This window comes from Tachypleus tridentatus, chromosome 7 (assembly GCF_004210375.1).
Source record: "Tachypleus tridentatus isolate NWPU-2018 chromosome 7, ASM421037v1, whole genome shotgun sequence".
NCBI classification, from domain to species: Eukaryota; Metazoa; Arthropoda; class Merostomata; order Xiphosura; family Limulidae; genus Tachypleus; species Tachypleus tridentatus.
In genome coordinates, this window is record NC_134831.1 from 105,993,134 (window position 1) to 106,020,300 (window position 27,167).

General features: G+C 31.7%; 1 long non-coding RNA gene across 1 annotated transcript; it reads left to right on the top strand.

Annotated features, from left to right (window-relative positions):
* The first annotated feature begins 1,558 nt into the window (after window positions 1-1,558).
* Window positions 1,559-26,713, top strand: LOC143258080 (uncharacterized). Its single transcript, XR_013032132.1, has 4 exons — window positions 1,559-1,660; window positions 6,471-6,595; window positions 24,365-24,468; window positions 26,441-26,713. It is a non-coding gene; the product is annotated as an uncharacterized LOC143258080 (long non-coding RNA).
* Window positions 26,714-27,167: the final 454 nt, after the last annotated feature.

Genomic DNA, 27,167 nt, shown 5'->3' on the forward strand with positions numbered 1-27,167 from the left:
TGTACCTTCGCTTCTTCCAGTGTAATTTTATATTTTCTTATGACGTTTACTGTGGGCTGTTTAATTCACAAGTTCTGCCTGTTCTCGAAATTAATAGAAGATTCTCGATCGAAAGAATCAACAAAGTAAAAGGTGTGTATGTAATGCTAGCGATTGACAATATTCGGTGTATAATCTAGTTTCTCATGATTTATATAAAAGCAGCGCACCAAGAGAGAAGAAGAATATTGTTATTGGACATCTACAGTCAATGTGCTACAGGCCTAGGAAACTATAATTGTGATTAATATTAATCGAAAAAACTATAGAATTTAACCACCAACATTTAAAGATTTCGAACATCACATATTATTCAACTGCGCAACACTTTAGCTTCAGACACAACAAGCTTGGACTCATCAGTTAACCAATCCATCTACAGGTCTAAAGAAGTATGGTAAAATAAAATACATAACGAACAAAAGAGAATCCAAAAGCCTTGCGTTAAGAATTACAAGTGGCAATTTTTTCATGGAAGAAACCATAGTAACAAAAAGACTCACGCTACTGGCAGAGAGAGAGAGAATACAGTTTTACATCTTTAAGAACACGGTTTCATATGGTGTTTCTAATCCAGTTTGTACCTAATGTTTTTCAAAAGAATAATGCAAGAATATCTTATCTTAATCAATTAAAAATTAATAAGTGGATAAAATTGTTAATGTCAATGAAATCATAACAAACATAAACACGTGTAGTTCAATGTTTTACTTCTTGTGATTGGTATATTTTCAGTCATGCAGATTGAAATATTTGTGAAAACAAACAATTTTATTACATATTTTATTAATTTTTTTCCATTAGAAAGGTGACAGATTTAAGCTTCAAAATGCTTGATGTAAGCGTAATATGGAGGTATTGCACTGCGTGGCTGAACCTTGTAATTTGTACTGCAAATTTCATATTTCGTGTGAAGTGGTTTCATTATAAGCAAAGTTGTCGATGTGTATACAATACACTAGTTCTGGAAGTAGGGGCCACCAGTCCCTAAATTTCTGATTATTAGTGTTTCGCTCACTTTTCCATAATAATTTATAAAACTGTACATAAATAAAATTACAGCTTTTGAAAACTAACTTCCCTTTAATCTATTTCGTGGTTATTTAAAACAGTTTTGTCGAAAGATATCAAATTTTAATTTATTTATTTGCTTGTTAGTATTTCTCTGAAATCACAAACATGGCTCTAATTTATTTCAGGAACCTTCATTAAGGCTCATTTCTTACCAAAAGAGTGTATTTACTGCACATTGCTAGATATCAATACACAATCGATGTTCAAATGTTATATTCCCAGTGGCTAAGCGGAAAGTCTGGGGCTTATAACTTTCAAAATCGGATTTTGATACTCGTGGTAGGCAGAACGCAGATAGCCTGTTGTGTTGTTTTGTACTTACCAACCAACCAAACAATGAAGAGTTATTTTATTTTCATAATCTATAATTAATTATTATTTATAATTAAACAAATATGTAAATATAACGTTATACAAAATCTAACCACTATGTAGCGCAGAGGTCTTTGTAGACCATAGTTCATTGATTAATACCGAAAAATAAGGATTTTTAATAAGAAATTTACAGCTTTCGGTTATCACAATTTAGATAACTTTAGTGTAAATGGTGAGTTTAAATGTTTTTATTTTCTGGTTGCCAAAATTTCTTGGTCGTTTAGAATGTTCTTTTGCAAAAGACAAAATGTAATATGCCGAGTGATCTCGCCAACTCAACAATGTAATTCAGGACCAGGTTATTCATACTCTTAGAAAGAGAATTTATATTTTGCTATACCTTGTTGGTCCTAGTCTAGTATGTAGAAATAAACACAACGTCGACCATTAACATAAACATCAGTATAAAGATATGTCTGTAATCAAATGGAGAGATGAACCGAAATAGAATCAAACCGGGACCATCGAAACAAAACAAAGTTAGGTATTAGAATACAACTTTTAAAAGTTAGTTTTCCCAATACCATATTCTTCTATGTTGTATGGTCTTACTCTTACTCTCAGTACCATAGTGAACCATGTAATACTAACAATAAAGCTGAGTTAGAAGCTACATTATCGACAAAAGTTTTATTGTTGCATTAGAAACATATTAAATCTTTGGAATTAGACTGCAGTCTGAAGCACTAGACATAATACATAACGTTTTGGAACAGTATGGGATCTATTGGTCCATCCTGGCACTTACATCCTCTAATTTAAACTATAAATGTTAATGAATAAATTTTTAGAAGTCTTAAAGCCAACAGTTATTCATATACTTATCAAGCTTTCTGTTAAACATGTTTAAATTTTCTGCTCCATAACATCCAAAGAAAACCCACTTCAAAGGTCAACTATCTTGTAAGAAAAATAAAGTTATCTTAGCTGAAGGTGACTTCTACTCTGCCAGTGTCCATTAAGTAACTCGAAACCAGGACTGGAAAGGCCAACTTCAGTTTACTGATGGTGGTTTTGTACTTACCTGTTAGTCTTCCTGGTGAGTTATGATTATTACAGTCATGCTACAGAAAGTCCTTACAACTTTGAATTACTGTAGTTATGATGTTGTAGACTAGATGTAAACATTGGTCTTATGCTATTTATGGTTTTTTTTTTAATCTTTGTTTTGTTTTACCTTAATTTCCTTTTATGAATTGTACTAAATTTACTTTTACCTTTTTACCGGATGTTTGGCACAGTTAACCTAGCTGCTTTGTTAAAACATTAAATCAACCAACCAACCTGCCAGTGTTTATACTAGAGTCCTCTAGCTACTATTCTCACTAGACATAATAGTATTAACTATTCTCACTGTTAATTATGAACAATTATGATGCATCAACATTATCAATTCCCTTTACAATCTTTAACACCTCATTATATCACACCTCCATTCTTCTTTTCCAAGAGAAAGCAGTACATGAGATTTCAGCCACTCCTCATATGACAACTCCTCCATCCTAAGCACCATTCTAGTAACCCAACTTTGAACCCTTCAAACAATTCAAAGCCCTTCCTAAGGTAAGGATACCAAGACTGAACACAATACTCCAAATATGACACAACAAATGAATCATACAATGAAATTATAACTTTAGACTCGTATTGAAAAATCTCTAAATATGACCTGAAATTTATTTGTCCCACCACCCGTAACATAATGCTTAGATAGCTTCTGAGACTGATCAGCTATTACATCAAGATCCCTTTCTTTCATGACACTGTTTAGATTATTCCCATCCAAATTATTATTCAAATTATCATAACCCACCAGCACTATTTTGATTTATTATATTAAATCCCATCTGCCATTTATTTGTCCAATTCACTGTATGATATAAATCCTTCTGCAAATCAGTAGCATCCTCTTCACAGGTAGTAACACTCTATGTCTTAATGTAATCTGCACATTTAAGTAATTTATTGACCATTCTTTCATCTGTGACATGGATGCAAATCAAAAGAGCAAAGGTTCTAAGACTTGAACCCTGAGGTACCTCATTTGTGACATTAATCTGGTTTGGTTGAACTGCATTTGTGACAATCCTTTCTTCCAGATCTATTCTTGTTCTCATTAACACAAGTGGTAACCTTGAAATAATGTCAACAGATTTCTAAGGCAAGGTTTTCCATCAGTTAGTTATCCAATAAAATTCTTAGCTTGGTTAAATAAGTTTTGAGTTTTTTTAAATCAGACTCGAAAATGTGTTCCACAACTGATGTAAGACTAATGGGTCTATAAGTATTGGGACAATTTTCATCACCCCATTTCCAATTTATTATGCTCTCATTAATTTTATTTCTAATACTCTTTGTGAGCCAACATTGTTTTTACTTGCTGCCTTATTCTTTCTGTAAGGAAAATATTTCCCTTGAATATTGAAAGTTTTTTTTTGAAGATTTTCCACATTTGCTCAGTGTCTCAGCATAACTCAGCTGTCCAGTTAACAGATAATTCTTGTTGTTTCCTTTAAAATTTGAAATCAAAATATTGTAATTTCTCATTTCAATATGCAGGAAAAACATCAAACCCAATACAACAGCTGAAACCTTAATCTCATTGTAACTGTTTGAGTTTTGTCAATATCCTTTGTTGTTTGTAACAAATTCCCATTAAATGTCATTTCCTTTATATCCACTTATAGAAACTTCACTGGACATAATCTCATTGCTGTTATTTTGATATCTTTAACTAAAACAGGATGTAACTTACATTTTACATATAAATCATCTCTTTTGTACTCTAATTTTTAAAAAACCTTTAACACTATATTTGAAGGAAATTTTTGTCACACATCATCTTTGTTTAACCGTATTTCAGTTATTCCCATTACATCAAAATCTTTCATTCCTACTAATGCTCTAAAGTTATCTATTTTATATCTTTTACTTCTGTTATTATGATAGTAAATAATAAGTCTACCCTTATAATTACTTCTACACTAATTTCCTCAACTAAACTTTTCCCTATTTATTTTCATTAGTTTATCGTGGACCTCACCACTATCTAGTCATGTTGTGTATGTCACTAGTCACAATAAATATGAACTTAACAAATTTTAGTATTTAGGTGAGACTTTCCAGTTTTTGAGACAGAGTAACCAAAGAGGAAATAAACATGTGGCTTCTATCAACACTTTAACTCCACTGCATACTTGTGTAGATTTTACATTCAACTCATAGTGAGAAAAACTACATACATCAAAGTTTTAGGATTCTTCTACAGTTGATGTCTGTGATTTGTTAGTGATAAATTTGAAAATAACATGCAGCAAGCAGTCCACTTATTTTAAAATTAGATATTTAAAACAAGTTAAATGTACCTACAAGAATTCTTTTAAACTATGATGACTACAGTTGTATCTTAAATGTGACAGTTCTCTTCATGTTAAAAGTCCACTTAGGCTGATTAAATTATTTTAGAATCCATTTCACAAGCTGAACTAACTTAGAATACTGTGTAACAAGTTATTCTCCATATTTCTATCAAACTGTTAAATTCATTTTTAAATATCAACCAGTTTCAAAATGAGTATTGTTATAGATTTTTAATGGTACATTATGATAATAAAATGAATTAAATATGTTAAAATAATTCACCCAGAAAGTTCAAAGAATGCAGGTATTTCATTCAAAGTTAAATACTTATTTTAGTGTTGGCCTGCTGTATACTTTGAATTGTACCTCAGTGTTATTACTATATCCTACTTAAGTTAGAGCAATGAAGTTTTATTAAATCTGTACCAGATTAGGTTAGAAAAACTACTTTTCAAGAAATGTTTAAGATACATATGTAATACAGACCCATAATGAAGCAACAGTACCATTACATAGTAAATTTAGAAATTTATGTAAAACCCATATTGAGTTACATTGTCCTTTATGAGCACAAATATATCAAACAGCTCTACAATTTTCAACGAGAAACATATTGAAACGTGTTTAGAATCAGAAAGGATAATCAGGTTTGTTATTCTTCTGAGAACAAAAAATATAGAGAGTGTTACTCAGGAAATATGACTGGTTAATTGGTGTTTATTAATTTTAGCTTAAAGAGACCCACAAAACATTTGCAATAAAATTAATATATTTATTGTAACAGTACTTCTTTAAATACTAGAGTAATACAAAAGAACTCTTATCACATACACCATAATTCTAAGTCCACTTGTCTTAGGCCTGACATTTGTTTTGTATACATCTTTTCTGCTCTAAAGAAATAAATTGTCACTGTAATTTATATATATTTGTTGGTTTAATTTAGTTAGCTGAACTTTACCATACTCAAAACAATAAATAAACTTACCATGTTATTGTATGACTTATTAATGTTAGACCTTTTAAAACTTTGATAAGCTTTTAATATGTGTTACTTCAAAATGTTGACTGAAGTATATTTACATCTGCCTTTGTTTATATCTTTTAAAATGAAGTGTACATAAAGTTTCAGAACAGTATTATTATGAGAGATAATTTAGTGTTATTTAATACATTTTGTTAGAATATTTGTTTTATGTGGAAAGAAATGCAAGTTAAACATCTGTGCAATGTGGCTAACTGTATTTCTATTTGTTGTACTAAGATGTGTCTCATTTTATCATTTATATAGAAATTTATATTAGTAGTAAAGTGTTTTTTTTTAAATGTAATGTTAGTGCAACTTATAGCAGTTTAGATATATTATAAGATTTTGATATTGTATTCAAACTCAGGTTTTATAGTTGAAAGTGATTGATAATTTGTTTTATTCTCTGAATTACACTTTCATGTAGTTGTAAAGTTATATACTTTAATATTAGTAAGACAGTGGTAAATTGCTTTTGGCAATGTTTTGAATAATATTTTAGTTGGTATTTCTCAAGTTAAATTGATTTTGTTTGTGTTCTGGATGGAATTAACTAGTGTGTTTTCAAATGTATTTTCAAATACATATTTCACAGATGAGAATGAGTTTTCAATGTTGTAGTGTGGTTAGAAGATCAAGAAATAAGGTTTTATAAGATTGAAGACAGAAAAGAGTTAAGAAATATTAAATCATTCAAACTGGGAAAGTGTGCCTAAACAAGTGAGTACATGTTTGTATGTATTTTAATTGATAGGTACTTATATCTTTAATTTTAGGAACTGCTCTGGTAGTTTGTTTTCTGGCAAGTAATATTGAGATGCTATTTCAAAGACACATGTTTTTCTGTTGAAGGTTCTGGAATAAATGAACTTATCCAGTTAATCCTAAATCGTTAATAGATTACTCTCTGTTTTATAAATACAATTTTAAGCTCTTTTGCATCTTGAATTTGTTGACTACAAAATCACATAAAGCTCTAAACAGAAGCATTGTCAGTGATGCAGTTATTTTCTTTTTTTACTGTTTAGGTTTCCTGTCTGGATTACACTGTATATATGAAAACTGTGAGGTCATCCTATAAGTAATATCATTTTAACACTAAGATTTAAAAGGAGGAAAAATAACTCAAATAACAACTTTAATCAATTACATATTTTTCATCTCTTCTCAATAACAGTCTGGAAATGTATTAAAATATTTCAAAATCACACTTATAAAAATCAAGTTGTTTTGAGATATAAAGGTACAAGGGTTACTTTTAACAAATCATAGAAGTAAACTGTTTTTCATTTAGATGATGTGTGAAGTTTTGAAAAGATTATAATCTGTAGGAGCAAGATCAGGAGAATAAGGAGGATGGGGAAGTTTCTTCCAGCTAAGCTGTTCAATTTTTTAAAAGTGACCCTAGCAATGTTAGGATGTGCATTGTTTTGGTGGAAAACAACTCCTTTCTGATTTACCAAAGCAGGTCTCTTTTTTATTTATTTTTAGTGCAGCTTTCAATTAATCCAGTTACTGCCAGCATCTCAGTTATTGTGTGATTTGTTTGTAACAACTCAAAGAGTATTACACCACGTGAAGTACAGGTTCACTTTTGACTGTGGTGTAGCTGGTTCTACTGCATTAACCCACTGTTGGCAGTGCATGACATTTTGGAGTATCCATTTCTTATCTCCAGTCACTAACTAGGTGGCTCAAAATGAAGCTTGAAGTTCATGAGAGTGAAGAGATGTGCAGATGTCTACTCATTCTCTCAGATTATAAGCTGACAACTCATGTGGTATCCATTTTCCAAACTTTAAAACTCTACCAAGTTGCAAATGTTGATGGACAATGGAAGGATGGACAACAGTTACAGCACAATCTTTCTCATGTATTGCTAGAAGCAGGTCATTGTCAAACTCAACAGGGCACCCAATGTGAGCTGCATCCGTCAAACTGTAGTCACCAGTTTTAAACTTATGGAACCATCTTTGACACTTCCCTACATTCAGAATGTCATTGTTGTACACATCTTGAATGCTTCTTCAGTAGCACTCTTTCATTTTCTGAAGTTGTAAAACATTATATTCTTTATGTGCTCTTCTGATACCTCCATGATAATTGGGGCTTCTAAAATAAATACAACAAAAATTAGTAAAGAAACAAATTGGTTTACTCTGAATGTTATCACCTCATCCCATATAACTTGTGTGACTTTGAGAATAACTTCATTTAGCCAAGAAATATGCATTTAAACTTATCCTATCCCAAAACGACATTAATTATGGGATGACCTAATATGTATATAAGAAAAACTTCTATGCAAAAAAGAATATTAATAACTTTACACACACACACACACACACATATATATATATATATATATATATACACATGTTACTGTTTGTTTATGGTAGTTGGAATCACCATCTACTTGCTTCTTTTCTGCATTTTTTCAGGAGCAAATATTTCTATCATATTATTTTATTCTCAAATATCTGATATATATAAAATAAGTGAATTACTGTGAGTTGCACATCTTTCATATCAAACTTACCAATTTGTGTTGCTGTGAATGTAATTTACTACATAATGTCTTGAGGAGGAAGTTACACTAGAACCTTTCTAATTAATACTTCATGTCATATGATACAGTTTTGAAAGTTCAGGAAAATAAAGAAAATGACATACCTACAATGTCATGCATCATGAGAATAATGATGAAAGTTGGGTGTTAAGTAAATTTTCATAAAGAAAAACCATTTATGGATATTTATAGAAATTTAAAGATATCATTCCACCTTTTATAATATTTGTTGAGATGAGTGAGAGAAAAATGAACAAATCAACTAAAAAAAACATGTACTTCTAAATGTAAGTGATACCATTATCAGTACTGGTAACTTGTAATATAAAACAAATGTTTTAAAAATAGTGATGATAAAGTTTAAATTGTTTATAATAATTTATGGAGAATTTCATTAATTGTTTGAGAAACAAGTAGAAAATCTTATTTTTTGTTCTTCAAGTTTAATTCCAAAGTAAAGAACATTCTGTAATATCTTGTATTACTAATAAAATTGGGAATTATTCAATAAATTACAGTAAGACTCTTGTAAGACTGTTAATGAGTCGAGAGTTAATTTTTGTAATGTTATTTTTGATGCTTCTTATGATAAAGCATATGTAACAATTTTGTCAGTAGAAATTTCAAGCTTGTAAACATTTTCTTACAGAGGAATGGTTAAGTATGAATCCCTATAGATTCTTCACAATGCAAGTCAAATTTACAGTACACTTACTTTGTCATTGTTTATACAAATTGTGTTGGTAAAAGTTGTAGTTTAATGTTATATACTTTATTTATCAGCCTGTCTTTATAATGCTCTTCCCTGTAACATATGTTAAACTTGTAATACAGAAGTGTGGAAATGTGTTAGGACAAAGTCAAAATAGATTTCAGGTTGTCTCAAAAGAACAATAGAAGGTGAATCAATATTTTAACAATAGTGATAAGTTAGAGGATTGATTAAGGAAACAGTTAACATTTTGTTGTCTTTCTCTTGCTTTAATTACAGTAGATGGTTTTCAGGTATTGCTGCAAGATATTTAATAAGAGTGTCCTTTGAGATTTTATTCCAAGTGTTTCTGATACACTCATATGAAGCTTTGGAAGTAACTTGATTTGCCAAGTTTTTAATCTATCAAATCCCAGATCTGCTCAATTAGGTTGAGACTGCAACTCTTTGGAGAGCAGTTACATCATTTGAAATGATTTCAGCAACAGCTTTCATAGTAAGTAATTTTTTCTGCATAGGTTGTATGAGTATTTGAAGTTATTATAATCTTGGCAGTAGAGTCCTTTACCAATAATATGTAAACTACCGGTATACCCTACGATCAATACTGCATTGTACTTGTGCTGGTCTATTATTCCATTTATTTTGTAGATATTTTCTATCACCTCAGCAGAAAAATGTCCCCGGATCATCAGACTGCTTCTACCATGCTTTATGGCAGGTGCTATGCATTGAGATAAGTATCTTTCTACTATCTTCAGCTAGACATACTATCTACACTTTGACCGAAATACTTCAAACTTGGACTCATCCATCCATAACAGCTCTTTCCAATTATTAACAGTCCATTTTTTGTATTTTTCAGTAAATTTAAGTCTCTTGCTGATATTTGAATATCAAAGTAAAAGCTTTTAACTGATACACAACCAGATATTACATTATCAGTGAGTCTTCTTGATTCTTTAGATCTGGACACCTTTCTGTCATTTAATATATGTTCATTTATATCACTTTGACATCAGTGGCAGTCTTTCCTTTGTACTGAAGGCAGAATGAACAAAGATACCTGACATCAGTATCATTGAGTTTAAGTGTTCTGCCTCTATGTTCAAATTTTCCTGTCTTGGCCTCAAGGATGTGTTTGACAGTGTTTTGGGAACAACTGAAGTCTGTAGAATTTGAGAGTCCAAAGAGAATCACATAAAGATCTTATGCAAATTCTCTGATCTGTGCTTTTGTGACTGTGGTATGACAACAAAACTAAATATATATTGTTAAACCCTGTTTTTCATCCCTGAAGTCTAGGACTTATTTACTTATTCCATCTGATACTGTTGCTGTCAACTTCTTTTTTAGTTTGTGATTTTAAACATTCTACAAACTTTCTGTGGATGTAGAAAGCATATTTTATCATTATGTAAATTAGTATTTTGGAGATTTAAAGTTGCTAATTCAAGAATGCTGGACATTTGAGATGATCTTATTCAAATTAGGTATAATTAAGCTATAACATCATTCCTGAAGTTTAGGACTTATCCACATTATAACAAGTACATCAAATAAGTAAGTAAATTTGCAACTAATTATCCTTTTTTTCTTTTATATGGAAAATAATATTTTACACAATTTATAATATTTTTATTTGGATGCAATGTTAAGTATACAAAAGTAATGTTTAAACACCAAAAAAAATACTGTGTGGAATACCTAATAGCCTATAAGTTACACTGCTAACTGATTTATCTTTTGCTTTTCAAATGAAATTAATATACTCATGCTATTGCTACTTAGTAGCACTATGTGGCTCCCCAATAGTATGTCTGCAGACTTATACCACTAGAAACCTAGTTTTGATACAGTGGTGGGCAGAGCACAGTTAGTACTACATGTCATAAGAGTACATTCTGACTGCATAAAAAAAGTGTTATATTATTACGTGTTAACTGTGTAATGCCAAAATGCTATGAAGTTATGTTATTACTAAGCATATGCTACACATTATTTGGATATTATCAAACTACCATATCACCACGTGGTGTTTATGCTGAGAAGCTACTGGAAATATTTTTTATTGATATGTGAACTGTTGGTGGGAGACATCTTCCCAAATCTAGGAACATGAATATGATACATTACTGTATTATCCATCTGAGGTCTTAAAAAGTACTGAGGTGTGTATTTTGCTTCTGAGCCTTCTGCACCCAGTGGCATTTGGGTGTCCACCTTGAACAATGTTGAAATTAGGATTTGAGATCATATTTGAACAGATCTTATTGAGTCCATTTTAAAAACTTATAGTTTTACTTATGTTTTGTTATCTAATGAAAGATACAACAAATTAACAAAATTTCCTAGAGGGGTACTTTTTTATGAGGGAGAATCTCAAATAGCATTACAGACAAGTTATTATACATGTATGTAATATCTTTTTTTTTGCTTTATGTTATTAACTTTATATAATACCTGCTACTCTGTGGATCTCATTAGAACCATTGAATTTTCAGATGGTAACATAAAGGATGCAGGATGGGAACTATATTTATAATGTAGGTTGGGTTCTGGTAACACCCTAATACTTTGTTATTTATGTCAAAACATTGTATTGAGAGCTGAAATGCTAAATTCAAGGACAGTTTTGCTGTCTTCCCTGTTGGTGTAATGTTTTTTTCATTATAATTTATTATCATTTTTTGGTTTTATTTTATTTATTTAGTTTTGTGAACATCCAGCTTTCCACATTTGCTCAATTTCTGTCTTAATCATGTGACTGACAATATGGAGGTAAAACTAGTTAGATGCTGTACCCTCCAATGTCATTTTTATCTTACTTCCCTCAGTACCTCTGAACACCAGGGCAAATTACATGATAACACACCTTATGATTTGTGCCAGGTACTGGTTGTTTGTGTTGTTGTGGCTGCGATTGTTCCTCTCTCATAAAGTGGCCTTTAATTATATTCCATTTAATATTTGGATAAGCTACGTTAGATTTGTGCTGTCCTTTTTGGATGTTTTCTCTTTAATCTTCAGATGTTCTATACAAGTACAGTTTCCTTTCTCTATTCTCATGCAGGATGTAACAATCATAAACAATGTTCTCATCCTCCTCTGACTCATTGGTTTCATCTGCAGTCTCCTGGTCAAGCCAGTGAACTAAGGGTTTGTCTGAGATGTGTGGACACAGCTGATAAATGTGTTCTATGTACATTGCACTGGATCTGTGCAGCTCATACATTACAGGGCTAACTTTGTCAGAGTATTGTACATTCCAATATAGCTACATCGATATTGTTTTCATGCTTCTGGCATGTACTACAGTAATTCTCAGTCTTTACATTGGGACATCAGTTCTTTTATTCTATGATCTTAACACAAGTTAATTTTCCTACAACATTTATATTCAATGTGCTATTATCTCTTTATCATCCTACATATTTCTCCTTTATCTGAATCATTCTTTCCTCCTCAAAACAACAGTAGCTAGTGAGGATAACTCATTGATCTACCTTCCTTCCATTAGTAACCTTTATCATATGTCTGATCCAGACAGACTACTTTCTGTATGTAATCTTCAATGTTTCATTGCTTATACAACTGTCATCTGTTGTGCTTGTTCCCCTCTTTTTTTCCTTGGTAACTACACTGTGTTTGTGATATTTCTCTTTTCAGCTTCACCAGTGGGGACAGGGCTTTTGATTCAGTTAGTTTATTCATCTCTTTTGTTGTCGTCCTGTACTTTTTTGTTTCATATTTATTCTCATCATATTTGATGTCTTACCTTTTCTCTTGTATTTCACCTTTATCATCCTCTGGAAGAACTTCTTCAACTGCACTAGTTGACTACTTCTAACACATTCGTCTCTCGCTGTTTGTATAGTATCACCATTTCATTCTCATTGGGCTGTCTTTTGATGTATAGCCACTCTTCAAATTTCCATGTGACTTTGGCTCGGTAAGTTATTTTATTATTATTAATTTTTCAGGGCCTTATTTACCTTTTGATGGTAATTACTTGTTGTTATTAATGTTATTGCATCTTCTGAACTTGAAGTGTAGACATTTTGCTCCTCACCCTATCACTGTATGGATGTTAGTTCCCAGTAACCTGGGTTTTGGATGTCGTTGGCTTGTTCAGTGTGGTCTGTTGTATGTTATTCACTGTACTTCTGGAAGCAATTCCATTGTTTTTTCACACACTACTTGGACACTTTTTCCATCCACATGTACCACAATTTTCTTCAATGGACAAAGAGTTCAATTGTAGTACAGTCTCTCACATCAGTTCTTTGCATCTTATTCTCTTGTTTCCATATGTTTTCCCTCTATGCTTTCAAAGGATTCTTCCTTTATTTTGTGGCTCTGGTTCTTTTGCGTATGGAATATGAATTCTAGGTATTTATGTGAACATATATATAATATTATAATTTTCAATACTAAAATTGTATTTTTGATTGTTATTTAACTCCTTTCACACATCTCACTTTCTTGTTTAAAGCAGAATCTTCCAATTTGTGGAAAACTCGTTGTGATATTCTGGTAAAATTCAATAGAGGAAATAACATGAGTAACCCTGAATATGTGGCAGTTTCACTGGTTGAGGGTTGTCCTGATAATTTGCATGAGACATATTAGAATAAATCATTTCTGATGGAGGGGCAGCAGAAGGCTTGTGGCATGCATGTAAAATGTTTTGCATATAGAGGGCAGTAATGCATGTGAATAGCTATTTATATAAGAAAAGGTAAGTAGTCATGGAAATGCATTTTCAGTAAAGAAAGTAATGGCGTTTATAACATTATCACACTATATGTGATGTAAAGGGAAATGTATGTGCTGCTTAACATATTCCTGATGTATTGAAAATGTGATTTAAATCATAAAATATAGAAATGTTCAATGTAAGTAACACCTTGCCATTTTCTGACCTACCAAGGAATTAAACAAATGCAGATAACAAGTGGACAGTTTGATTCATCTCGCACAAATACAGCTATTACATTTTACTTCAACAAAAGTTTGTGTTAAAAAATAACTAAGTCCCAGCAAAATACTTACATAGTTCATAAAGTTAAAATTTGAAACTGAATAACTGCACATTTTGATTAAAAGAGAGCATTTAGTAACTTCTGTTGAGTAAAATAATAGTGTATAAAGACATTATTACTTTGTGAAATTGTAAAGCATATTTGGCCATACACAAATTTACAAGATTTATAGAGCAGAATAATCAATAGTGTCATTGATATTCTCATACTAAAAAAAATTTACTTCAATGGATTAATTCACTCATGAATGATTAGCTGAAAAGATTCTAAAATCATCACGTTACTAGTACATCTCAATTGTAACACTAGAATCACTCCCAAAAGTTATTAATGTTATTTTAAAAAAGTGGTGCTTGTGTGTGTCAATTTCACTTTCTGTTTATTTTTATTGAAACTTTATGGTAGTCTTCATATATTGAGAGACATTTAGTTATGTATGATATTGTGTTTCCTGTATAATAAGATATGCATACAGTTTTATTATTGTACAAATATTTTAAACAGGTGATTTTCCATTGTTCATTTGTTTTTAAAGCATAATTTTATCACTAGATTCTGGTAATGTCTTCACATTCGAGTACATTACAGATTCTAATGATATTTCTTTTATTGTGTTAGTCATTCAGCAGGTGTATATAAAGCAATAGATAGAGGAACTTAGTTGTAAGTTGCTGTTACAAAGATTTATCTAACTGAGCAACCTAATGAAGAGTGTTTAATTACTGAACTATTAATATTGTGTGATGTGAAACATTTGAACATTGTGAACTTTGTGGATAGTTATCTTGTAAGAGATGAACTCTTGGCAAGTGTTCTTAGTGTTACATACACTGCTGGCTGAAATCTTAAGGCCAATGAACATAAAGAAAAAAAATGCATTTTGCATTGTTAGACTCAACCACTTATTTGAGAAGAGCTTCAAAAGATGAAAACAGAAATAAATTTTTAGTGTTTAATAGGAAAATGAACAGTGTGAAATTAGTCTAAATACAAGCTGGTCAAAGATTAAGCCCATACTAAAACGAAGTGTTAATCAGTAAACACGTAACGAAATTTAGTCATTTGTGTTCAAGCATGAGTGTTGTCAATATCTCTCACTGACATCTCCTGTGTTACATTGAATAAAAACATGGCAAAGGCTAAAAGTTGACAAAGTTTGAACTTGGCAGAATTGTCAAGTTGCAAAAGCAAGGTCTTTCTCAATGTGCCATCACTGGTGAGACTGAGTGCAGTAAAACTGCAGTTGCAAATTTAAAAAAGACCCTGAGGGATACAGAATGAGAATTTCAAGTGGTCAGCCCCAGAAAATTTCGCTGGCGTTGAGCAGGAGGATTTGACAGGTTGTCCGCAAGACACCAGCTGATTGTTGAACCAGATTAAGGCCCTTATGGATGCAAAATGTAGCTCAAGAACAATAAGACAGCATCTATGAGAGAAAGGCTTTAAAACCGTAAACATCTCAAAGGACACACCTCCTTCCACACCACAAAACAGCTCAGTTAAATTTTGCTGAGAAGCACCAAACATGGGATATAGAAAAGTGGATGAAGATTTTGTTTTCTGATGAGAAAGAATTTAACCTGGATGGTACAGATGGCTTCCAACGTCACTGGCACAATAAGGATATCCCACGAGACATTTTCTACACGACACAGTGGAGGAGGTTCCATCATGATCTGGGATGCTTTCTCCTTCCATGGAACAATGGGCTGCAGGTTATACAGGGGCATCAAATAGAAGCTGGTTATATTGGCATGGTGAAGAGAGCATCTTTATTGACTGAAGGCCCTCACTTGTGTGGAAATAACTGGATCTGCAATCCACAATGCCCGCAGGACAAAAGACTTTTCATGGCGAATAACATGATTCTTTGGACTATCCAGTGTTCGCCCAAACTGAACCCCATTGAAAATGTTTTGGGGTGGATGGTCAGGAAAGTCTGTAAAATGGACATCAATTTCAAACAGAACGTGATCTTCATGAAGCCATCTTCATCACTTGGAATAACATTCAAGCCAGCCTTCTGCAAATGCTTATATCGATCATGCCAAAGCAAATGTTTGCAGTTGTTCTCAATGCAACTCACTACTAAGATCTCTTGTTGGGCATTTTCTACCCTGTTTAGGACTTATTTTTGGTATGGTCTTAAATTTTGGCCAATTAGTATTTAGGCTAATTCCATAGTGTTCACATTTTCCCTATTAAATGCTAAAAAATTTTTTATTTTCCCTTTTTAATTATCATCTTTCAAAGTTCTACTCAAATTAGTGGTTGAATCTAACAATGCAAATTGCATATTTTTTTTCTTTATGTTCATTGACCTTAAGATTTTGGCCAGCAGTGTATTAGTTAATTCTCCTGTAATTTTAATTTAACATTCTGTAGAGTGTACTTTAAGGTAATACCTATTAAACTTAGTAGATCAATTTTGAGTAACACTTGGTTTAAGAATAATTTTACATATCACTCTCACTGGTTTGCCTTTTAAAATTTTGGTTATACATAATACACAATAATTTTAATGTGAGAGACTGTGGGTTGTAGCCACAATTGCTTTTGATACACTGATTTTCACTTCATTTTATATGTAACCATAAGTTTTCAAGCCATAATCAAAACACATTCAAATTGAGCTAAATACACTGCATATTTAAAAAAAAAAGATCCTGGGGTACAAGCTACAATGTGGGATTAAAAAATGTATCCTAGGTTTTGTAGGTGACTGATGAAGTAGGACCCACACTGCAATGGGGAGACACTGTTTTCAACCTTAACTTCCAATTTGCTAGTCTTACATGAGAAATTTAGAAATCAGGAGAGTGAGATGTGGGTGCTGAAGCCCACAACATCCCACATCTATATCACTACATATATATATGACTTTAAAATAACTTAAATACTGTGCTCCTACCAATAATTTCTCCCACCAGAACAAGATTTAGCTATAACACTATTTTTACAACATTACTTTATTCATCTTTTATGTGTGTTTTGGTTCACATTTTTGTATTTGTGGTTTGGTTGTTGAAATTATTTCATAGAAAAAGTGAAAAAGTTGAGTTTGTTAAATTATTAGTAGCTTATATGATATACTTAAATGCATTATTATTTGGAAGGCTTTAAACATTGTTTAGTGTGTTACAAGCAAATTACAAAACCAATGCAATTCTTTATAAATGTTTGGGATCACATCACAGCTTTAGTCTTATATTAAAGATTGTACTTCTAAACATTTAAAAAATCTTGAGGTAGAAAAATGAACATGAGGAATTGAAGAAAAACAAAGACGTAAAACTATTCTTTAGAATTCACTCTTTTTTAACACTCTTGAAATAGAATTTTTCAATGAAGAACACTTCTTTCTAGATATGTGTTTCTCAATCTTCTGTCATTCATGTACCACCTTACTGATTTTTTATATATCTGAGTGCCACCTGTAATATTATTAAAGTTCCACTTCATATTTTCTTTAAAGCAATTCACTTTTGATTTAAATAAATTTATTTGAAAAGAAAATTTCATATATACAAGGATAAAAGGAAAATCAGTATCACTTATCTTAATACAGTAAAATATGTTTAAGGCAGAATTGCACGGGACCGAGTAAAACTTCTAGCTTAAGCAGGTTTTCCAGCTTATTGAGTGAGCATGTATTTCCTTAATGATATATAATTTTGAGCAGGACATTGTACTTGCTTGACTCAAGGGAAGTGAGACGTTTGTGGATAAACTTATTATACTGTTTTTGCTATATTTATTAGAATAAGAACAAAATAGACATTCAAAATATACATAAATACACATAACCTTAACTTTATTTGAAGAAAGTGTCCAATTTTAACTGTTTTTTTTTTTTAATGGGCTTTCTCATGCGGTTAAAAGAGAACACTAATCACTGCCTTTTCATGAAGTTCATTTTCCCCTTCATTTTACATACAACTTGATAGCGTTAACACTTGTGATTAAGTAGGAATTTCTATTTTCTCACTATCTTTTCCATTTTGTTCATCTTCTGAATCTCTCGCACTGTTACCATCTTGTGATTCTATTACAGATTTTAAATCAATTTCATCAGTTTCTGTAAAACATTCTTGTTTACAAAACTTTCCACATTTACAGAATCATCTGCTTTAATTTTCTCAATCAGAGTTTGATTTCACCAGAATCATCATAACAAATAACTTCTCAAGAATAAATCCACAGTTTTGAAAGCACTTTATTACACATTTATCTTTTATGTATTTGATTGAATGACTTAAAATTTCAGATGCTCTCTAACAGTTGTCCATGTTTGCAATAATATGCTGAAGGATCAATATTCTGTATTTCAATTTTATAAACTGTATAATTCCATTATCTAGTGGATGTAGAACTGATGTTGTACGTGGAGAGAGAAAGACTAAACAAAAATTTGAAAGTTGAACTTTTGGGTGACAAGTTGCATTATCTAGGAAAAGTAGAATATTCCTATTTTCTCGCTCCATTCTTTCGTTTTCCTTTGTTCAAAATTCCTCAAATATAGCACTTGTCATCCATGCTTTATTTTTCGCTTTCCATTTCACAGGAAGTTGATTCTTCCTTAAATTTTTGAAACTTTGCAGATTTTCACTTTTACCTGTTACCCATGGGTTCTCTCGTTTTCCATCAACAAATGCAACCAAAAATACAGTCAATCATTTATTCGAATGATGACCTTGGGAAAAATGACGGCAGAAAAATTAACAGAATATATTTAACCAATACGTGCTGTAACAAAATGTCTGAGAATTTATTAATATTTAAACAAATTATTAATTAAACAAGAAATTAATATTTAATCAAAAACATTTTTTCTGCCTTATTCAAGTTCTAATTCTACCTGTTGGTAGATGAGGTTGGTAAAAGATAATTTTCTGTCAGCATTATGCAGGTTCCACCATGTAGAAGGCCTTTTATAAGAGAAATCTTAAGATAATGCTGCAAAATCTTGATATTTTTGGCTTGTACAGATTTCTGCCTTATGCAGTTTCTGTCTTTATGTATTTCTTATGTCATTATTTTCTCATTTCAAAATTACATTGATATAACAAAGTGAAAATAACTTCACAATTCATGCTCTAACTAATAATAAATATACTCTTCAAAAAAGAAAGGCAAAATTTGAGACATATTGTTAACAAGTTTATTCTGGGTAGTTCTGTATGATGTGTGAAACTTTGCACATTCACTGCTGAACATCCAAAGTCTGCAAAGGCGAAGTCCACGCTCACTAGTTGACGCTTAACGTCACTCAACGTCAATAACGAGTATGCCCCGTGAGCATCAATAACTGCTTGGCATCTCCTGCCCATGAAGCGATGAGATGACGAATCACATCCCGGAATGGCTGTCCACTCAGCCTGCAAAGCTGCTGCAAGCTTAGGTAGAGTCTGCGATTGAGGTTTTCGCCGTCACAGACATTGGTCCAACTCGTCCCAAAGATGTTTGATGGGGTTTAAATCTGGTGATCTGAAGGACCAGGGAAGAACGTTGATGTTGTGGTGTCTCAAGAAGACAGTGGTGAGTCGGGCTGTGAGGACAGGCTGTCATGTTGAAAAATGTCGTTTACCATGATGAGTTGCACATGGGGCCTAAGAATCTGCCAACGGTTGCGTACGGTCTGATCGAAATCCTACACAGCCCTGGTATGGCTGAGGCAGTAGACGTCGCAGTGGTGGTCCTATCCAAGGTGACGTAACCGGATGTAGCGATCTTGTGCGGACTTGGTCACACGAGGTCTGCCAGATCGTGGGCGGTGATGAGTTGATCCATGTTGTTGGTGACGATTCCATAGCCTTGTGATGGTGCTTGGGTGGACATTCACAGCTCTGGCAACATCTGATTGAGATTCGCCTGCTTCCAAGCGACCAGTGGCGTTGTTGCATTGTGTTTCAGTCAGTCTTGGCGTAACTGTATTGCGTGTCGGTGGCTTAACACTGAGCTATGGAAACCGAGAACCCGTCACTTTATAAGGATTTTGCACATGTTGCCCTTGCAGAACATGCAGATCTCTCAAACAAATTTATTGGACACGAATGCGTTTTCGCGAAAAATCCGATGTTTTCCTCCGTTTTCAAAGTGCACAACTTTTATTGTCATTTTGATCTGACAATTAGTGTCTTAACACATGTAACATCACATACTCTGAGCTTGTAATGTTATTACATATATTTCTCTTTAAAATAACAAAATATCCCTTTGCATTTTTTTTTTGAAGAGTATATAATTGGTGTTAAAATGAATTTCCAAAATATGTTTCTCAGTGAGAAAAATGAAACTGTTTGCAATAAGTAAAGAAATATTCGGTTTGATGAAGCTTGGTTTAAGATGAAGATGAGGTTCTACACTGAAAATAAGATTCCTTTTTAAGTTTTGACATTAACCATCACAGGTAATCCCAACTCACATGTGTATGCAATTTAGTAGGAAAGGATGAAAGATACCTAATTGCCTTCTCTGACAAGGTTGGATACTGTGCATCAATACCTAAGTAAAATAATGTGACTTTTGTTCAACACAAACTTTTCCTTCAAGACACCATGTGAAGCATTCTCCAGAAGCTGATATGTTTTGAAGGTGTCAAGTTATTTGGTAATGTGTGCAAAGTGATGAAAAAGTAGTTCCTCATCCACTCACAACTTCCATCATGTTTGGAAAAATTCTTATGAAGATCTTTCATGAAGTCCTTGAAGTGTGTCTTCATTATGTTCAACATATATTCAGCAAGTGCTTCAGATGAGTTCATAGCCATGTGAATGAAAAATGGAAAAGATTCCAGTTCACTACAACCAAAATGTGTACCCCATAGCTCCAGTTTTGTAATCATTGCATTAACTTTGTCTTGCATGTAGAATACTGATATAAGCTTGCTTTAGAATGATAAATTTAGGTTGTTGAAATGAGCATATATCTATTGTTTAGCTTGCATTGCTTCCCATTATCACTTCTTTGGCAACAGGTTTGATTAGTGTCTCTTCTATTACTCCAATAACTCTGGCATTTACAGTTACATATGATACTATAAAAGAGGTTTTCACAGATTTCACATTATCATCCCCTGCCACACTGTGCTTTACTTTCTGGGAGACTGGAATGTCCTTTCCCTTTTCTTTGAAAAATTCAACAGTTTACAAATGGTATTCCTCATGGTTTGTTTCAAAATGATGCTTCAGGTCTCCATACATACGGCACATAATGGAATACACCTTCTCTTATTGCTTGTCCATCAAAATCCAATTTACAAATACTTTTCATCATATTTACATGATATTTTGGTTTCTTTGCAGCTGGTACTTTTACAACACTATCAAACAGTTTTGGTGATTCATTAAATTGGTTCTCACAGCTCTCACCACTTTATCTCATTTCCTTCACAGTCCTTACCATTATACTTTAGAAAGCCTGTTCTTAACCAGTAATCTGTGATGACTCAGACATACCACCATTAAGCGAAAATCTTAATCCATGTACCACCTAAAATTATCTTGTGTGATATCAGAGGTACACATATCATGCTTTGTAAACACTGTTCTAGATGATAATAAACTAACTCTTAAAAGAGCACTGAAGAAGTATAGCTACTTTATTTTTACCTCGTGAAGAATTATTGGAAGAACTTTGGTGTGGGTATTTGTAGTAGATATATAATTACTGGCAGAATCTTAAGTAAGGAAAAATATTCTGTCTTATTATTTATATATGGCTTTATTAAAGAATAACATAGAAGTGAAATTTTAAACTTTGTTTAGGTGATAATGGAATATTATTTGGTACTTGACTCTTTAAATAATGTTCTCACCTAAACCTGTCTGTCTGAAAATGAAATATCAGCAGTTGTTTTTAATAGAGAGGGTGATTTTAAAAGATGTCTGAGTATAGTAATTTAACTATTGCATAACTATTCAATAACTATTGCAGTTCCTTTTAAAACTCTTTGAACTTGGTAACAAAATAGGACACTTTTAAAAACTTTAATATCTTGAGTGATAAAATATTTCAAATAACATTTCTGCCAGTAATAGTGAATTTCCATCTAAAATTGATGTGGTTATCACAGTGTAAAGTGTATGGCTCTTTCTTCACTTCCAGGGCATTATGGGAAGGCACATCTTCAACAAGTTTACAAATATTCTTGTTACTTTACTATTGGCAAGATTTAACTGTACTAAATATCAGTGAAACTTATGCCTTTGATGGTAAATGTACAGCATAATTTTAATCTTCTATCATACAACTTATTAATTTGAAAAGAATAAGAATAAGAAATGGCTAATAGTTCAAATAAAATAAAACCTTAACATATAGTTCATCTTAAACTAGACTAAAACTTTAGTTTTAGAATTTATAATACTCTAAATGACAAAACTCGTTCAAGTTATAAAGAATACACATTTAAAAACTACTGCAGATGGTGGCCTAGTCTTTCAGGATATACTAGAAACATGAAAAATCTACTGTGTGTATTATGCAAACAGTATTTTGCTAATAACATTGTTTTACGATAATAATAGAAGAGTTTGTGTCTGCATGTGTATGACCACCATGTCTCCAAGGACAGAGCCTAGAAACCTGAAAATTTGCACCAATAGTAAGTGGACTCTCAGGTTGTGCATCTGGGTTTTATTACTTATTCACATGTATGTGCATCTTTGAAGAAAAAAGCTTGGGAAAACATATAGAAAAGAATATGTGACAGCCATATCTTCAGATTTTAGAAACCTAAAATTTTGCTCCCATACCAAAAACCTCTGAAGGTGTGCACCTAAGTGCTATTCATCCATGTGCATATGCATCTATCTAAGGAGCAAAGTAGCAGAAAACAACAGAGAAAAGAAGTGGTTCCTATTAAAAATGGAAATCACAGACAGACATGTACGTGTGTGCATGTGTACATCTTTTAAGGAGGCAAAGTAGTAAAAGAAACTACATAGAAAAGAGATTTTCCCTATATAACAACATTTAATATATAGAATAGTCCATGCAATTTGTTAATGACATGTTCCAACAAAAGTTTTATATTGCTTCAGTAGAAATGTTCATAGGTATTACTTTTATGATAAAATGGATTCAAGATACACACAATAACATTGTTTAGTAAAGGTGGAATGGTCTGTTTTGGGAGCCTGGCATGTCCAGATGGTTAGGGTGATCAATTTGTAATCTTAAGGTTGTAGGTTCGTATCCCTGTTACATCAAACATGCTCATCCTTTCAGCTTTGGGAGCATTTTCAAGTGACTGTCATTCCCACTATTCGTTGCTCAAAGAGTAGCCAAAGAGATGGTGGTGGGTGGTGATGACTAGTTTTCCTCCAGTCTCACACTGCTTAATTAGGGATGGCTAGTGCAGATAGCCCTTCTGTAGCTTGCATAAAATTCAAGAACCAAACCCTTTTGGGGACCACTTATTATGAGGTAGGGCCCATACCATTCTGCCAGCATTGAAAGTCATGTATTACCCATTCATTTCTTTTGAGGGGGCCAAGGTACCATGATGCATGGCTGGTCCACCTCTGTTATATTGAGTATATCAACCTAATAACCTGAGCATAGCTAGAAGTTTCAATTATATAACAACATCTAATATATATAAAAACAAGGTGATTTGCCAACAATCCTTTCCAGCAATGGCTTTTATGTCATGTTAATTAGCTATAAGTATAATTTAATATTGCTCTTTATCTATGTACTAAAATATAAAATGAAACATATAAATAACAAAACTTGAAACCATTTGTTGATTTGTTTAAATTTTTTTTTATTAAAATGTTAGTGATATAACAGAAAATACTGAAACAATTTAAGTTTACTGCTGCACAGGGGCAGTCACTCAAGGTTGTTGGTCTTGACCTGCATAGCCCATGCTTTTCTCAGGGCCAGATTTATGGTGGGTGTTCAGCAGATGGTAAAACAACTAATATATCAACAAATAACAAGATCAATGCTGGTTATTTCTGCTGTTTATGAATATAAACAAGTATTAACATTTCCTTATTCTATCTCATGTTTGTATTGTTTTCTCCAAATATATACATATATATATATATGTATGTATCCATGTAAGAAATAAAAGCAACAAGCACATTGAATTAAAATTATAGTAATATTTAAAAATATTTATCTTTGAAATAAATTCATCTCTCATTCAGGTTTTTCAAGGAACAGAATTTCTGCACCTCAACAGTGTAATTAATCCATAGGGATATTAAAAGTTTGAATATGTTAGTTTGAATGGATTAGAGCATAAAACTTGGTAAGTTTTGAAACATGTAATGACTTTGCAACCATGTGTAGTTCTGAATATTTTATTAAGTTTTTTTAAACAGTTTCCTTTTCTGTAGATTAGTTGGCAACCTGATAACAGATTAGTTTTTACAAACCTCTCTCTCTGAACTTTAATTTTTCAAGTTTGTTTGTCAGAAAAACAAGTTAACTACAGATGATTTCTTTTCCAGATTACTTTAATTAGTCCATTGTCCAGTGAAAACAGGACTGTCTAAAACAAATAATAATACAAGTCTCTATTTTATATATCTCTAATTTTTAGCCACAGTGAAGAAATTAAGATGAAAATGGAAAATGAAATACTTCTGTAGTTAACATGTTTTACAATAATTTATAACTTTTACAATATATCAGCAGTTTACACCATTTAAGTTGTAATGATCAGTAGATTTTATCTTTTATGTATAGATAGTTTCATAGACATTTTCGTCTCTCACCATCTAGCCAAACTGATCAGTTCTGTTGTTCAATAAAATCGTATTTGGCTCTAACTAGTTGAAGACAAAAGATAGATTTGAAATACTGTTTCTCACACACCTGGATAAAATAACAATGTTTAAAAAAAATCTGTACTTACTCGTTCTTATAATAGTTTTAAACCTGTTGGATTTTAATAATGTTTTCCAGCATTCAGTGTTTACACAATGATTTTTGTTATTAAAATCATTTATATCATTCTTAAGTGAACATAAACATATTATGAAGGTGTTGAAACCTTACATGATAGCTGTAATTTACTTGATTATATAAAAATCACATTTACTCAGAAATATAAAATATTTACATGTGCATCAGTGTGTTTCCAATTTTTATGTTCAGTACAAGATGTGTACATTTGATAATTTGATACATCTTCCTTATTTAGATAATATATATCCATTCTTTATTTATCTTAAATACTTGCTATTATATTTGATATTTTATGCTGTGACTCTTTATTTTTTTCCTTTTACTTTAATATCAGTTTTTAAATATTATTGAAATATAAACTTAAAAAAAATATTTTATCTAGTTGTGTAAAACATTGAATATCTTTTCATCTTAATTTGATTTTTCTTGGTAAACTTACACTATATATTGAAACATAATCACTTACATGACATAGCTATGGATTATTCTGTTAATGAATATGACAATAATTTGACATAAAACCAAGTTTTACATATGCTTATTACAAATAATACAATCATGTACCAAGTAACTTTAGCCCCTTTAATGAAAGAAATTGTCATAGATTACTTGAAGGCATGTAAGGTTAATGATGACTTGAAGATAACCTAAGAAGGTTGAAATATTGTTTTCTGCTTTATTAGTAAAATGTTTACATCCATAGCAACCATCCGAGATACATATTGTGTATTTAGTTGGATTTTACATTCTTTTAACACCAGTAAAATCAAAACAACAGTTTATCACAAATTACTTGTTCTGAAACTAAGCAAAAAAACTTGTACAAATTAGCAGACTGTAACAAATTTGTGTATGTTGACAAATTTTATTTGTGCATTTGAATTATTTTAATCATTTTTATTTTACAATCAAACTTTGTATTGAAGCAGAACAAATCAAAATTAGAGTTAACTCTTTGAATTTGTCTTTTTATTAATTTATCTGTAACAAATGATAATAAAATTTTATTTTGTTATAAATTATAAGTCTGAATATTGAAAAGATAGTTTTGTTACATCGCTGATTTTACAGGAGGAGAATGGACAAAAAAAATGTAAACTTAACACACTCTCAAAAGGATATTATACAACTGAATAATGTTAAAGTAGTTTTAACAGTCTTAAACTAACAAACTGACTTCAAAACTGTGACAGTTATTAATATGCCTTAAGTTAATTTTGTAAAGCAAATTTGAAATTATCTCCAAGTCATTTCTGTCTTCATTTTTTCTCACATGAAAACTATTATTCTTGATTCTTTCCATCATGTAGCTGACTTTGGATTATGGGCTGTAATAACACCAGAGTGAAGTAAACAAACAACAATGGCTGGCACTTCTTGCTGGATGGCTCCAGAAATTGTAACAATGAAATAATATGGGCCTGAGGTTGGCATCTGGTCATTTAAAATTATGACTGTTGAGATGATTGAAGGTGGACCTCCTTATTTTAATACTGATCCTCTCATGGTAAGTGTTGCCAAGCAATATTTACAGCCAAGGAGAAAGATAAGATTGAATTTTCAACTTTCTCCTAATTTGAATGTCTTCCTTTTTTTTTTTGTTTGTAAATACTTTGAGATGATAGTAGAAAATTTTGATTTAATAAATCTGAGAGAGCCTTCCACCAGATAAAATTAAAGTATTTCATAATCAGTTTCAAGATCCTTCAAGAATTTGTGTGAATTAATGCTTTGCTTTAGTTAAAGACAAAGGTTTCCATAATAATATTTCTCATAGAAGTTATCACAACACCCAAATTCTTAAAAGTTATATTTTTTAAAATTCAAAACACAATTGTTTTCTTTGGTCAAAGATGTTTTCAGCAACTACAGGGAACAGCAATAATGATAAAGATGAAAACAAGACTTTGCACATTACTCACTCATATAGATATACATATAGTCATGAAGTCACTCCTTTATCAGGTATTTGATCTCACAGCCAGAAATGGGAAGCTGGACATTGAAAAAAATAAAAAATTCTCCGTCTGTCTCTAA